This window comes from Sus scrofa, chromosome 9 (assembly GCF_000003025.6).
Source record: "Sus scrofa isolate TJ Tabasco breed Duroc chromosome 9, Sscrofa11.1, whole genome shotgun sequence".
Taxonomy (NCBI): Eukaryota; Metazoa; Chordata; class Mammalia; order Artiodactyla; family Suidae; genus Sus; species Sus scrofa.
This window is the reverse complement of record NC_010451.4, coordinates 115,602,973-115,619,832: the sequence shown is the minus strand read 5'-3', so window position 1 is coordinate 115,619,832 and position 16,860 is coordinate 115,602,973. Positions and strand designations below refer to the sequence as shown.

General features: G+C 39.5%; 1 protein-coding gene across 9 annotated transcripts in view; it reads left to right on the top strand.

Moving 5' to 3' along the window:
- TNFSF4 (TNF superfamily member 4) overlaps positions 1-16,860 on the top strand; it is a 322,273-nt gene that overhangs the window by 237,625 nt on the left and 67,788 nt on the right. For 5 of the 9 annotated variants that reach the window (XR_002346951.1, XR_002346952.1, XR_002346943.1 and 2 more), the window contains one exon: positions 11,922-12,026. The gene's annotated coding sequence lies outside the window, so the exon portion shown is untranslated. Of the gene's footprint in view, positions 1-11,921; positions 13,356-16,860 lie in introns of those variants that run through there. The other 4 variants (XR_002346950.1, XR_002346946.1, XR_002346947.1 and 1 more) reach the window with 4 other exon arrangements.

Here is a 16,860-nt window from a genome sequence, read left to right as displayed (position 1 = left end):
TACCTAAATGCTCTTATGTCATTTGCCTCCATTTTATTTATTAAAAGTTTCATCATATTATAATTTTTCTTGTTGACAAACTTTGTAACTGGAAAAAGGAAGTCCTTATCTCTAGCAGATCTAGATATAGTGAAAATATTATAATGTTGATAACTCTAAAGATATTTTGTATTAATTAAGCCAACAAGCTTAAGCTATTGTTAATACCAGATATTAATCAATATTGGATATTTCCCAGATCATGTGAACTGGAAATTCATTCTGTCCAGTTTCTTTTGTATTTCTGAGTATTTATATAAGCACTTAAATTACTTTAAGCCAATTAAGTAGAGCTCTTTTACAAATTAATTTGGGCACTACCGTACATCTGCAACACACATATATAGATACACACAAACACACAGACACTGAAACCTCATAGTTCTGATTCCAAAATTTCACCCAGAAATCAGGTGCAACAATATAAAACCCATTAGTTACAAAAGAGGCTGAATTCCAGTTGGGTTTTTGGCAGGTGGAACAAATTCAGGTCACCTTGCTAGATAGCTAAATCTTTTTTACTAATATTTATGGAGAAGATTTCTAGTTCTCCTTGGCAAGTCAGGTTCCAAATTACCTACCTGATATTTGCATTTTAAAAAGATGGCAGAGATTAAGGGCTCCTGGAGAAGAACAGGTGGAACATTTGCATCTCAAAAGGCTTAGGAAGAAAAATGCAAGTTCCTGCTAGAATGACTTTGTTTCCTTAAGATTCCCCTAGAATTTTTTTTCTCAGTACATACAAGTCTAGACATTGACAGAACATTGTAAATCAACTATAATAAATTTTTTAAAAAATACATAAAGCCCTTATAATTGTCAAAGCACAGCAAAAGCTCAATAAATGTTCTTCATTTAAAAAAAAAAAAGACGGAGTTCCCGTTGTGGCTCAGTGGTTAACAAAGCCAACTAGCAACCATGAGGACGCAGGTTTGATCTCTGGCCTCACTAAGTGGGTTAAGGATCTGGTGTTTCTTTGAGCTGTGGTGTAGGTCGTAGACATGGCTTGGATCCCGTGTTGATGTGGTGTAGGCTGGCGGCTACAGATTCGATTTGACCCCTAGCCTAGGAACCTCCATATGCTGCAGGTGCGGCCCTAAAAAGGCAAAAGATAATAGATAAATAAATAAATGAAAAGATAAATAGGGGAGGTTTGGGGCCTGGGTAAAAGGATTGGTGGGTTTTGGATTATTTCTGGAGCTACGTATACGTCTGGTCCTGTAAAGACTAGATTTATAAAACAAGGACAGTTGCTTTAAAGTTCTCAGAGAATTGGGTGGCCCCTTCAATGTTAGCAAATGACTGATACACCCAGTCACCTATGTTGGGATGTTTTACTTTCCCACATCTAGCTTAGGGGAGAAGTCCACCTCCGAAAAACTCCTGTTATGCTTTGAATATCAGCTGTGGTCAGTTTAGTCAAACCAGTAGCCTCTCATTTTGGCAATCCATTTAAAAATACTTTTGAGGATCCTCCCTCGGTTTAAGAAATTCTTTCAGTATGGTCCTTGGTTCAGCCTCTGATTTGGAGAGGCTTGCCTGTAGCCTAAAGTGGTTCTGATAGGGATGGAAGAGGCACAGGTAATTACAGAAGTCCCAGTAGAGGATCATAGATTGAGAGGGAAATCTAGAGACTTTGGGAGTGACTTTGGGAGATCACTTAAGGTCATAAATTGCTCAAAAAAGCCATCAGATCAAGGCAGGCTTATTTGATTAGTGGAAGTATGAGAATTGTCTCAGGTAATTGGGTGGGGGGTGGGATGAGGCCTGCATTCAGATTGAGTTTTGCAGCAATGGGCAGGTAGTAGGAACAAAAGATTACTGCTGGTAACAGAAACAGATACCTCAAGGAATTCAGCACTTTTTTGTGTGTGGGAACGTAGGCTGCAGGGGTTTGGTCTCACTGAAATCGTTCCATTGAAATGCACCTCAGCTCTCTGGGTCCTGTATCCTGTGTTTTCACAAACTGAGGGCTTAACTTTAGGAGTGACTGCAGTCTGATGGCTGCTGTCTGGCAGGTATTCTTTGTTTCCTTCCTGAGTTCCCTCAGGGCTCACTGGTGTGCAATTGCTGATGACTGTGACATCTTTTGTTTAGTGATCTGGCAGGTGATATTTTATTTCTCCCTCTAAGACTATCATGGGTGTTTGTAGCCCTAGGTCATCAGCCTCTGTGGTGCTGCCCAGAGAAGCAGTATTTACTTTACGGGTGTAATGGGTCTCCTTTATTCTTCAGAGCTGAATAATTTAGTCCCTCATTTCAAGTAGCAGATATTTTCTTCAGACCATAGATCAACTCACTTTTAAAAATTTAAGCCACGTTTAACAAAAAAATCCTGGACACCTATGTTTTCGGCCTCTTGCCTGGACTCCCTAGGTCCTGTCTAAGAAATACACTGGTGCCCCTTAAGACTCCAAGTCTGAAGCCAAACAGCTCAAATAAAATTTTCAGGATCATCACTCTAACAATGAGATCTGGATACCAGAACACCTGAGGAGTACGTAGAAGCTGGGGGGATCAATGGACCCACACTACTACTGAGTACTTGTTCTGGGTAGACTCTAGGTGTCTTCTGGTGGGTGGGGATCTCTCATATCCTACAGACTACACCGTCCATGTCGACAAAAAATTAATTATTCGATCTATGAAAGAAAAGGAAAATTTTATTCAAGCCAAATTGAGGATTATAACTCGATAACAGCATCTCAGAAAGCTTTGCGAATCATTCTGCCTATTAGAAGTCAAGGCACAGTTATATAACTTTTTTGAAACAGAGGGCTGTGCATTAAAGATGTATTGTTGACAGTTTACATAATCCATATTTAAGCATCATTGTGGCCCCTTACAGATCACGAAGGAATGTTATCTTCTAAGGAGTTGTCTTGTTGATGCTAGGAAAATGCTGCTCTTTAGATTTGAACAGGTATTTCTGCTGATAGAGAAGGTTTAGTTAATACCTAATGTAGGTGCACAAAGTGCAGTAGAGGAGAGAGAAAAGCCCAAAGAGACAGAGACATTTTTATGTTTAAATTTTTATCTCACCATAAAATTTGAATTTTATTTCATAGAACCTCCCCAAACCTTGCCCTATGCATCTCCCCTCTTTGGCTGGTTTGTATCCTTTTGCCTTAATTATGCTTTAATCATAAACATAATAGTTTTCTGAATTCTGTGCATCGTTCCAGTGAATTATCAAACCTTGGGGGGTAGTGGAAATCTCCAAATTTATAGACAGTTGGTCAGAAGTGAAGGTGGCCTAGAGACCTCTGCACTTAGAGCTGGCATCTGAAATGAGGGCAGCCTTGTGAAGGACTGTGCTCTTCACAGTTTGGTCCAGCTCCAGGTAGTTGATGTTGAAGTCATTGCAGCACTACCCCACCCCCATTTAGTTCTGGCTAAGCATATCAATAAGGTATTATTTAAATATATTACTATCTATAGATCTGATGTATGTCTAAAGCCACAATTACACTGGAAATGAGAGTCAATCAAGAGGGACTGGATTAACATCCAAACATTCAAATCCCAACCATACAGTGTTTGGTATTTTGTGAAGTGACTCATGCTGAAATTGAAGTGAAGCCATTAGTGCCTAGATGTTATTTAAAGCAATTAGACTGAGTTAATACCTATGGATGATAAAGAAATTCTCAGGTGTCTAAAGGGATAGATGGTGTCTTCTCCTAGGGGAGAGGAAGATCTTGCCTCATCTAATCACACAGGCCACATGGGCAGTGAGTTCAAAGTGGAGAAGTGATCTAAAGTAGAACAGGCATTCAAAAAGATGACTTTAATCTCTGCCTCATCGGCCAAAAGCTTCCATGTAACCCATATTGTCTTTAGAGTCTCTTTATATTTGAAACATATCAGAATCTTCTTTGAAGGGCTATGGATACAAGAGTAGGAGATATGTTTAAACACTTGAGTGTTCTTTAGAGGTAAGAATGTGGCTAAAAATATAGCAGGAAGAATGGTCTGGCCATCCACATCAAAGGGTCTTCCCCTAAAGGTAAGGGAAATATCTGTGTTTTGGTTGTTGCAAGTCATCCTTCTAAGGAAAAGTGATAGAGTAAGAGTTGGGTGGAAGCTTCATCCTGTCTTCATTCTATCCAAATTTACTCTTGTTTTCAAGGTCAGAATATAGACAGGCTATGAAAGTGTCTCAACTTGACCCTCTCTCTTTTCCGATTGCTATGGGTTGTTTCCCCCCTCCAAATTTGTATGTTGAAACCCTAACCCCTAATATGATATTTTGAAATGGGGCCTTTTGGGGCCCTAGGTTTAGATGGGGTAATGTGAGTGGGACTCTCATGATGGAATCAGTGCCCTTAATAGGAAGAAACACACAGTATTCTCTCTCACAGTGAGAAGGACACTGTAAGCAAGCTAGAAAGAGGGCTCTCACCAGGAATGCACTTGGCTAGCACCTTGAACGCCTCAGCCTCCAGAGCAAATTTCTTTTGTTTATACTTCTCTGTCTAGTGTACTTTGTTATAGGAGACTAGGTCAATTGTGGTAATTTGGCCCAGAATCTGGTAAATATTTTATTGCACATTCTGTGTGAGTATTTTTCTATTTGTGTGCTTGTTTCAGTATTCATAGATGCATTGATAAACAATTGAGACAAAATCAGGCATTGCTATCTTTCTATTATTTAAACTAAGAAGTTCAGCCTTGGTATTTGTTTGTTTGTTTGTTTTTTAGGGCCACATCTGCAACATAGAGAAGTTCCCAGGCTAGGGGTCGAATCAGAGCTTCAGCTGCTGGCCTATGCCACAGTCACAGACAGCTATGCAGGATCCAGGCCACATCTGCAACCTAACCACAGCTCACAGCAACACTGGATCCTTAACCCACAGAGTGAGGCCAGGGATCGAACCTGAGTCCTCATGGATACTAGTCAGGTGCGTTACTACTGAGCCACAATGGAAACTCCAGGCTTGGTATTTTTGACTTAATTTCCTTTACTTTTTCAAGACTGAATTGCAAGGAGTACCCTCTCTTCTCAGCTTTTATCTCTTTAACAACACCTGAATATAAATAATGGTGTTATTAAAATGATATTTTGATAGGATACTATCTGAATCATGACCTAAATATACCAACTCTCCCCTCATTATGAGTTTCTTTGGCTGAGGGTAAGGTAGGGAAGGTGAGAGGAGCGTTAAAGGCTGACAGATAATGAAGGTGCAGTAAGATGAGGCAAATCTTAGCTCCTAAGCCTAATGCAAGAAGTTTCAATGGACCCCTTGAAGGATTCTTTTTTTGCTCTGCTGATATGTACCTATTTAGCTCAGTATAAACTACTGTCTCCCAAACAAAAACTCAAGTGCAGATCTTACACTTCAGTTTCCAAAGAAGAAGGGAATCCAAAAGAGGATTATATCAATTGTTACCCTGGCCATGTGGGACCATCCAATATCAAATAGCCAGTAAAATCCTGAACTTAAACCTAAACAGTGTTTCACCGTGGGGGCTGGAAGGAGGTAGGGAGAAGGAACCTGGAGCTCCCTCTAGAGGCTGGCAATAATATTCCCATAAATTAGGTCAAATTATAAACTGACTTTTGCTTTCTTGTATAATTATATGTTCTGACATCAGTCATCCTCCCAAAGTCTGTTCACATCTTTGAGGAGCATTAAAGTAACTAACAAATTAAAAAGAAAGCCCAGGAGGTGGCAGCAAGATGGTGGAGGAGTGAGAGGATGTGCTCACCCTCTCCAACAAACACATCAAAAAAACACATCTACATGTAAAACGATTTACACAGAACATCAACTGAATGCTGGCAGAAGAACTTAAACCTCCAAAAAGGGCAAGAAACTCTTGACATAACTGGGTAGAACAATAGAAAAAGAGAGAGAGAAAAGGAATTAGGACAGGAGTAGCACTCCTGTGAGGGGGCTGTGAAGGAGAAAGGGAACCCACACCCTGGGAAGCCACCTAACCAATGGAAAGATCAGCCGAGTCAGAGGGAACTCCAAGAAACCAAGGAAAGTGCACCAGCGGGTCTGAGAACCAAAAAGCAGAGTGAGAGATGCACAGACCATCTGAACTACTGGCACAGACACCACAGACTGAGATGCTTGGGTGGGGGCTGGGTGCTGAGACTTAGGCTCTGGAGGTCAGTCCCAGGGAGTGGGCTGGGGTTGATGGTGTGGATTCAACCTGAGGGCCTAGGGAGCGGTGTGCTGCTGGTCGGGGGAGCGGTACACTAAGGGCTGGAAAGTGGAAAGCCATGGCAGAGGGAACCCCAGAGAAGGTCTGGACCCACTTGGAGAGATGAGGTGCCATTGTTGGGAAGGGGAGAGGAGGAGGGGAAGGCCGCCATAGAAAACTCCTTGTGTCCCAGTGTGCATGCTTGCCCATAGGATTGCAGAGAGCAGAGCATTCCAGGCGCAACCCACCCCCCACCCAAGCCCCTGCTGGCCTCACTTCACGCTTCTGGTGCCCACGCCCCATCCTCATGGAGTTGCATCCTCCAGCCCCACCTCGCAAGACTGGCGCTGACGCCCCACCCATGTGGAGCTGCCCCCACTGGCCCACCCTGGACTATGCCAAACTACAGTTTGGCTTCCCCAAATTCATGGAAAAAGAAAAACATATGCACAATGAAGAAGCTCAGAAACCATACCCTGTTAAAGCAACAGGAGAATTCACCTAAAGCAATCAACAATGAAACAGACCTCTGCAGTCTGACAGACTTTGAGTTCAAAAGGGAGATAGTGTAAATACTGAAGGAATTAAGAGAGGATATGAACAGTAATGCAGATTCCCTCACAAAGGAACTAGAAAATATAAGGAGGAGCGAAGAAAAACTAGAAAACTCATTTGCAGAGGTACAAACCAAGCTAAAGTCAATAAAGACCAGAATGAATAATGCAGAGGAACGAATTAGTGACATGGAAGATAGAATAATAGAAATCACCCAGACAGGACTGAAGACAGAAAACCAAATGAAAAAACATGAAAGCAATATAAGAGACCTATGGGACAATATAAAGCAGACCAATCTACACATAATAGGAATTCCAGAAGGAGAAGAAAAAGAAAACGGTATTGAAAATACCGTTTGAAGAAATTTGAAGAAATTATGGCTGAAAACTTTCCAAATCTAAAGGATAGTCATATCAAGATACAGGAAGCACAGAGGGCCCCAAACAAGTTGAACCCAAACAGGCCCACACCAAGACATATTATAATAAAAATGGTAAAAGTTAAAGAGATTATTCTAAAGGCAGCAAGAGAAAAGCAAAGTGTTACTTATAAGGGAACCTCAATAAGGCTATCAGCCGATTTCTCTACAGAAATACTACAGGTCAGAAGGGAATGGAAAGATATATTTAAAGTGCTAAAAGGAAAAAAAATCTGCAACCTAGAGTACTCTATCCAGCAAGAATGTCATTTAAAATAGAAGGGGAAATAAAGAATTTCTTCAACAAACAAAAGCTGAAAGAGTACAGCAATACTAAACCCATTCTAAAAGAAATACTGAAGGGCTTCTTTAAGTTAAAAAAAAAAAAAAAAAAAAAAAAAGGAAGAACTAGGATGGAGGAAGCCACAATTGGAAAGCAGTCACTTAAATAAGCCAGCATACAGATTCAAACATGGAGATGTTAATTAAAAAAAAAAAAAAAAGACATCAAAATCGTACAGTGTGGGCAAGGGAAGTAGGAAAAAATGGATTCCTTTTTTATTTTAATGATGTGTTTGAGCCTATGTGATTATCAGGCTAAAGTAAGCAGATGTAGGAAGGGTTAACATACTTAAAAAACAGGGCAACCACAAATCAAAACCAAACATTACACTCACAAAAACTGAAAAGAAAAGTACTCAAGCATAAAATAAATGGAAACCATCCAACCAAAAAAAAAAAAAAAAGAGAAACATAGAGTCAATTGGAAAACAAGGTTTAAAAAGGCAGTGAATAAACTTCTATCAATAATCACCTTAAATGTCAATGGACTGAATGCTCCAATCAAAAGACAAAGAATGGCAGATTGGATAAAAAAGCAAAAACCTACAATCTGCTGTCTACAAGAAACTCACCTTAGGGCAAAGTACACATATAGATTGAAAGTGAGGGGATGGGAAAAGATATTTCATGCCAAGGGACAAGACAGGAAAGCAGGAGTGGCAATACTCATATCAGACAAAACAGATTTTAAAACAAAGACCATAAAGAAAGACAAAGAAGGACACTATTTAATGATAAAAGGATCCATTCAAGAAGAGGATATTACAATCGTCAATATATATACCTCTAATATAGGAGCACCTAGATATCTACAACAAATACTAATAGACATAAAAGGAGAAATTGATGGGAATACAATCATAGTAGGAGACTTTAACACCCCACTCACATCAATGGACAGATCCTCTAGATAGAAAATCAATAAAGCAACAGAGATCCTAAAGGAAACAACAGAAAAGTTAGACTTAATTGACATTTTTAGGACATTACATCCAAAAAAACCAGAATATACATTCTTCTCAAGTGCACATGGAACATTCTCAAGAATTGATCACATATTGGGGCACAAAGCTAACCTCAACAAATTTAAGAGTATAAAAATTATTTCAAGTCTCTTCTCTGACCGTAGTGGCATGAAACTAGAAATCAACCACAGGAAAAGAAATGAGAAAAAAACCTACTTCATGGAGACTAAACAACATGCTACTAAAAAACCGATGGGTCAATGAGGAAATCAAGAAGGAAATTAAAAAATACTTCGAGACAAATGATAAAGAAGATACATCCACTCAAAATCTATGGGATGCTGCAAAAGCAGTTCTCAGAGGGAAGTTCATAGCAATACAGGCATTTAACCAGATGCCTCTATGAAATGTGCAGTTTTAAATGGTTTTGAAATATTCCAGGTAAATGTAAAATTCTGAGAGCAGAGTCACTTGAATTTGACCAAGATCTATATATCTGCCTAGTATTTGCTGTTTTAAATGCCCAGCAGCTCTATAAAGTCTATAGATCCATATTGTGCCTCGCTCCTTAGTGTTTCCAAACCTGAATGTACGTCAGAATCACCTGGAGAACTTGCTAAAGTGGATCGCTCAGCTCCACCCCAGAGTTTCTGATTCAGTGAATCTTAGGTGGAGCCTTAGAATTTGCATATCTATAAAGTTTCCTGGTGATGTAAATGTGCTAATATAGGGATCACACTTTGAAAACCTTTGTTAGATCACTCTGCTAATTTTAGTCTTCCTAGTTATGTTATGAAATAATTTTTTTTTTTTGTCTTTTTAGGGCTGCACCTGTGGCATATGGAGGTTCCCAGGCTAGGGGTCGAATTGGAGCTGTAGCTGCTGACCTACACCACAGCCATAGCAACATCACATCCAAGCTGCATCTGTAACCTACACCACAGCTCATGGCAATGGCAACTATGGATCCTTGACCCACTGAGTGAGGCTGGGGATTGAACCCAAGACCTCATGGATGCTAGTCATATTTGTTTCTGCTGAGCCATGATGGAAATTCCTGAAATAATTCTTTTTGATGGGATCCGTAGTGAGTTTAGTTTCTCCATAGACATCTGATCGTAGCCACCTAAGATCTCACTCTATTTCTCTCCTTTCCATCCTTAAAAAAATATTTATTGAGACCTGTATGAAGAAACTGGAGTGAATAAGACCTTATGACTGGAAGTTTTGTATAAATAAGACAAAAATTTCTATCTTTTAACCTCTGTCTTCATATTAACTTACAGTGTAAAACGTTAATTTTTTTAAATGGGCATATTCTCCCTGATGTTGAAAATTTCTTTCAAGATGATCAAAATCAAAAAATTTATCCACATCTTGTTAATGTGCTAAAATGGTCAAAATTAAAATTTTCATAAAACAGATAGAAAATACCAATCATGCAAATTAGCCACTAGATGCCATTTACATAGAAGAGTTAGATATGGAATGACTTATCATCTGTATTGATGATCAACTTCTAAATGTTCAGAATGCAATTAAGTATACTCTGACTGTATTTTTTTTAAGAAAAATTCTTGAAAATTAGATGGCTCTAATGATCGATATGACCACCACCACAGCTGCCACCACCACCAATATTTATTGAGTGCTTACTGTATGTCAAGCAGTGTATTTAGTGCTTATTATGCATTATCTCTTACTCTTCATAAAATACGTGAAGCAGGTACTATTATCTCTATTTAACTGAAGCTTAAAAAGATTTAGCCCTAAGTGTTGGTGTTATTGCTAAGGGCAAGAAGCTTTGGTGTCCAGGTGCACAAACTTTGACTTGGGGAAGGGTGTATATTGTGCAATGAGTGGGTAGACTCAGGCTACTTCCCAGCAGTCACACGAGCTCTGCCCAAGTCCTCTCACTGACTTTACACCCCATTGAGCTTTGCCCTTTTCTTGTGTTCTCCCATCCTTGGTGTGCAGGATGTGGCCTTGTTGCAAAAGTGACATCACAAGGAACAGGACATATAATCCATCCAAGGATGGTTCCCCCGTGGCAGGCTATTTTGGAGAAATTAAATGGACAATTTCATTTTTGGATTTTTCCTCAACCTTGCATTTTGGTAATGTGAGGGAGGTTCTCAGATACTAACAAAGACCTTTTCTCGATACCTAGATCAGCTTTTCAACACTCACAAGTCCGGCTGCTGCTTTAAAATCTCAGTTTTGATATGTCCAAATAACTTCTATCCTCCGGTGCCTGTAAACATGCACCTGGCCCCTCTGAGGTTGCCCTGTCACACACACGGTTATCCAAGCCAGAAACCCATCCTCCATTCTGGTTTCCTCCCTACCCTCACCACAACTAATTAATCAAGTCTTGTCAACTTTGATTCCTAAAAGATTATCCATTCTTTTCCCAACCCACTTTATTTACCCTTCTTCTTTTCTCTCCTTATTTGCGACTCTCTCATGAAAGTGATTCTTCTGAAACTTTAATTGTTACTTCACATTCTTTTTTTTTGCCATTTCTTGGACCGCTCCCATGGCATATGGAGGTTCCCAGGCTAGGGGTCTAATTGGAACTGTAGCTGCCAGCCTATGCCAGAGCCACAGCAACTCGGGATCCGAGCCGCGTCTGCAACCTACGCCACAGCTCACGGCAACGCCAGATCGTTACCCACTGAGCAAGGGCAGGGACCGAACCCACAACCTCATGGTTCCTAGTCGGATTCGTTAACCACTGCACCACGACGGGAACTCCTTCACATTCTTATTAAGTACCCTCTAACAGCTTTCTATTGCTATCAGTATAGGCTTTAAATTTCATACTGTGATTTAGAGGACACGCCATGACTGGCCCCTATCTACCTCTCCTGTCTGTCTCTGACCACTTATACTTCTGAATGTATTTTTGCTTCTTGAAAGGACCATGCATTCTCTCCCATCTGGGCCGTTTATATGCTATTCTCTATCTGAAACACTCTCCCCTCAATTCCTACTTAGACTTCTGACATCAGCTTAATTATCATTTTCTCTGAGAAACTTTCTATCCTTCTGCATGAAGGAAGATATGATGCTTGCTACAAGTGTCTCAGACTTCTCTAACAGAACACAATCACCTCATTAATATATTTTTGTTTAATTATCTTTCAAGTTTGCTAGAGTGTAAACTCAGAGATATCAGAGACCATATCCTGTTGTTCGTAAATGTATAAATAGGGCTTGGCACATAGTAGAGGCAAAATGGAGGTAAGTAATTAATTTAATACAAAACTTAAATAGAGACAGGTATTGTATAATCTTGTACTGTCTCAGGTCACTGAAAACATGTATACAGCATTTTCATCTCTACTAGCCTTTGCTTTTCTTATTGGCTTTAAAAGACAAAAATTTAAAAATCCCAAACTGTGTCAGAAGTATCTGTAATCTTGTTTTCTTTCTAGGTGAAACTGTAAATGGAGAAAAGATGAATTCAGTAGTCCCTGTTGCAGGTGGCTGAGGTTAAGATTTCTCTCCCTTCTGCCCAATGCTCTCAACCGAAAATCTTGGTATGTATAGCTACCCCTAGAATTTGAATTTTTTTCTACTAATCTGTAAATAATTCTCATTAAAAGTCATCTCAGCTGTATCCTTTCCCTCTCTCCTCCTGTAAAACATACCCTCTGTTCTGCTTTATCATGGAACCATTGAATGACAGGTAGGATTCCGTAAGAAACCTAAGACAATATCTGGTAGAACTTGCCATCCTGTACTTTAACTGTTTAATTTTCCTGTCAAAGCTTATTCAGCACCTGTGGCACAGAACTCCCTACCTCCAGAGACAGCCCGTATAGATGGTACTTACTAATTGGTCAGAAGCCCCCGTTGAAAGGGCACCCCCTAGGAGGGAGGGGACTTTTGACCTCGTTGCCAGTGTAAACTTTGAGGGAGTTTATCTTTTTCTGAGACCAGATTTGGTAGGGGATAAAAGAAGATAACATTTAAGGCATTGGGTTCCCTGGGAAAAGAAGATTAGAAGGAGGCACTAGACAAATAGGAAAAAGGGTATAGAAATGAAGATTTGTCACATTTAGGAAGAGGGAGCCCCTGCCAAGTTTACCAGGTTCTTAGACTTGGGAATGCTTGAAAAGGTAGAGGTGCTTGCCAGACCAAAGACCCAGAGAGACTAACAATGATAGTTGTGGTGGCATGTGTTTTGGAGGGTGGCGGAGGAGGAGGGAATGGATGTTGCAAAGTTGTATTATTATTATTATTAGCACACACTTTTGTTGTAAGTGGCGATTAGTTTCTAAGAGGAAAAAAAAAAGATTTTTGCAACTAATACTTCAACATGTGTGTTCATAAGTGTAATAAACTACTTGTTGTCAACATTATTGCTAGATATAGTCAGCAAATTTATGTTCAGCTTTTCCTAAGCAGTTCTTAAAAATTCGTCGTTTTGGAGTTCATGCTGTGGCACAGCGAGTTAAGGATCTGGTGTTGTTGAAGCTGAGGTGCAGGTTTGATCTTCGTCCCAGCACAGTGGGTTAAGGATCCAGCGTTGCCGCAGCTGTGGCTTGGATTTGATCCCTGGCCCAGGAACTTCCATGTGTGGGGGCAGCCAAAAAAAAAAAAAAAGAATTTGTCATTTTTTGGTAATACATTGAACATCTAAATGATGAAGAAAGCAGGGAACTCATAATAATATCTCCAAAAGCAAATATTGTCCCTATGAGAAATGGAAATTATGAAAAGTATAAATAATAAAGAAATAGAGTAATCATCAAAAAAAATTTATATCTAAATACCATGGATAAGAGCCTTACTGATCCCTTAGTCCAGTGGCTTTAAAACTTTTTTATTTTTTTATTTTTTATTTATTTATTTTTTTTGTCTTTTTGCCTTTTCTAGGGCCGCTCCCGTGGCATATGGAGGTTTCCAGGCTAAGGGTCCAGTCGGAGCTGCAGCCACTGTTGAACCTACGCCAGAGCCACAGCAACGCAGGATCCAAGCCACGTCTGCAATCTACACCACAGCTCACAGCAACGCTCGATCCTCAACCCACTGAGCAAGGCCAGGGATCGAGCCTGCAACCTCATGGTTCCTATTCAGATTTGTTAACCACTGTGCCATGACAGGAACTCCGAAAACTTTTTTAAAAGAAAGCTGGTATTTGTTTTATTTTTGTTTTCTAAATGAAATATCATGCCAAAACCAAATAGAACAACTTTTTTTTTTTTTGTCATTTTAGGGCTGTATCCATGGAACATAGAAGTTCCCAGGCTAGGGGTTGAATCACAGCCATAGCCTCTGGCCTATACCACAGCAATGCCAGATCCGATCCACATCCATGGCCTATGCTGTAGCTTTTGGCAATGTTGGATCCTTAACCCACTGAGCTGGGCCAGGGATCAAACCTGCATCCTTGTGGATACTAGTCAGGTTCTTAACCCACTGAGCCACAATGGGAACTCCAAAGCAAAGTTGTTTTTATTGAATTTGGGGTGGGACCCTCTAAGTTCTGTCCACTTGTTTATTCCTCCCCTTCTCTGGAGGAACTGAGGGCTCTTTGGAATTTACTACTAATCCACTATAACCCATCGTTATCATGCATATACAGTTAGGATCATGTCAGAATTATTATATTAGATGCCCTTCCAAAATAGCATAGGCAAGAGAAGTCCTAATTACAGAAGAATAGAACTAAGAAGTAAAACATTCTGTGAGCATGTGTTAATTATAGGCATATGCACAGACACACACAATGACATAGGCACCTGTGCAAAAAGATATTCATATTATGTGGTGTTATGTAGTACAAAGTAATGAACATACTGTGGACACATATCCAGGTGTCACTTGGGCATTTTGGAAAGTTCCTTGTGCCCCTCAAGATTTTTACTAGTTCTAGGGCTTGTAATTTCATAGTCATCTCTGATTCAAAGCTCCTGCTTCAATGGGATTTGCTGGATTTATGAACTGTTACAATGTCGAGCTGATACTTTCCCTTCTTTCTACTGTGTCACAAAAGAGGTGGGAACTCAGTTCTAAGGCGTAACAAATAATCCACTTCATTTGAAATGTCTTTATTTTAATTCTACTATTGAAACTACTGGAATGACAGTTTTATTCTGCTAAATGCATCATTTTTATAGTTTGAGCTTTATGATTTAATGTTTAATATTTATTCCTTATATATGAAGAACATTTATATGATCAGGAGAAGAAGGAACAGCTTTGACAAGGCTGGGGAAGACATTAGTGTACTGACATCATTTTGAAATTACAAGTGGCTGCTCCCGGTTCTGAAAGACTCCTCCCAATGACTTATTAAGACAAATTTTGCACAATCTTCTCTAAGGAGGAGAGATGATTAAAATTGTTGTGGAGTAGAAGGGGACAGACCTAAAAGCAGAGGCATAAAAGAGGGGACTGGAAGAGATGAAGATGCCACCACTGTGAGTTGATTAGTGAGGTGTGAGAATGTAGTGGGAGAGGGCAGGCAATGGCGGTGATAGAAAAGGGGAAGTCATAAGGAAATGGAAAGATTTTTATCTTTGACTTTTCATGTTCTGTTTTGAGGATAGCTAGATGCCTATTATTTTCAGACTTGCCAAAATTAGAGATGCATATTAGTTTTCTGTTGCTGCTATAACAACTTATCACAAACACAGTGGCATGAAACAACCCGAATTTATTATTTTACAGTTCTGTAGATTAGAATTCTGCTGCCATGAGTCTCACTAGGCTAAGATCAAAGTGTCTGCAGAACTGTAGTCCTTCTAGAGACTCTAGGAAAGAATCCGTGTTCTTGACTTCTCCAGCTTCTAGAAGTCATTGGCTTGTGGACTTCATCCTCCATCTTCAAAGCAGGCAGCATTGCATCTCTCTCTGATTATTTTTCCATGGATACATCTCCCTCTGGAAGGGTCCTCTGCTTTTAAGAACTCACGTGATTAAATTGGGCCCACCAGAATAATCCATGATCGTCTTTCAAGGTCCCTAATTTAATCACAGCTGAAAAATTCCTCTTGCCATTTTGTAAAGTAACATTCTCACAGGCCATTGATTTTGGTTAACTTCAGGATAATTTCTCCTCTGGCCTACTCTAGAATTACTGTCCTCATTAATCAAAACAAAATGGGGACAGTAATACTAGCCAGAATAATTCTATTCTTTCTCTGTTCCCTATAAAATTCATTGTTAACAGCAATATCTGTGTTTCTTCTGTCCTGTCTAAAGCTGATCTTTCAGACACTAATTAGTAGACACTGGAAGAAGAGGCATTGGTTCTTGGCAAGATGAAGCCCCATTCCACCTCACTTTCCCAACAAAGCTTTTTGTTGTGATAGCAAGATTTGAGCTGAGAAGAGATTGATGTCTAGAATGCAAAAGGAGCTCCTACAGATCAACAAGAAAAAGACAAGAAATTGAATAGAAAAAATAGGCAAATATGTGTCTAGGCAATAGGCAACCAGGAAAATCTTGATGGCCAATAAATATTTGGAGAGGTGCGAAATCTCACCAGTGATCAAGGAAATGCAAATTAAAGTAAGAATATGACATTACACTCATCATTTGACAAAATTAGAAAGATAATATCAAGTGTTGATGGAGATGTGGGGAAACTGGGTTTCTCATGCACTCCTGGGGACAGTGTAAACTTGGCGTAGCTCTTTCAAAGCGTGGTCTGACACAATTGGTAGACAAATTAAGCATGACTTGCACTTCTGCTCTTGGGAATAGATTCCAGAGAAGTCCTCAAGGAGATGTTTATAAGGTTGTTCAATCAAGTGGTGTTTTTGGCAGCAAAGAATTGGAAACAAACTAAATGACTTGTTTTCCAAGACAATGGCTAAATAAAGTTTGATGAAAAGATCAGATTCTCCTTATCAGACAAAAATTGTAATTTAAATTTCTATTTAGCAACATTGATAGGTCTCAAAAAACAACTCAAAAATAGGATGACACTTATAGACAATTCCTTTTATGGCGATTAAAACCTAAACATGAAACATGCCATATGTTTTATTTTATTTATTTTATTTTTATTTATTTTTTCTGCTGTACAGCATGGGGACCAAGTTACACTTACATGTATACATTTTTTTTTCCTCCCTTTGTTCTGTTGCTATATAAGTTTCTAGACATAGTTATCAATGCTACACAGCAGGAATTCATTGGAAATCCATTGGCTGTAGCAGTTTACATTCCCACCAACAGTGCAGGAGGGTTCCCTTTTCTCCACACCCCCTACAGCACATGTTATTTGTGGACTTATGAATGATGGCCATTCTGACTGGTGTGAGGTGGTACCTCATGGTAGTTTTGATTTGCATTTCTCTTATAATCAGGGATGTTAAGCATTTTTTCATGTGCTTGTTGGCTGTCTGTATATCTTCC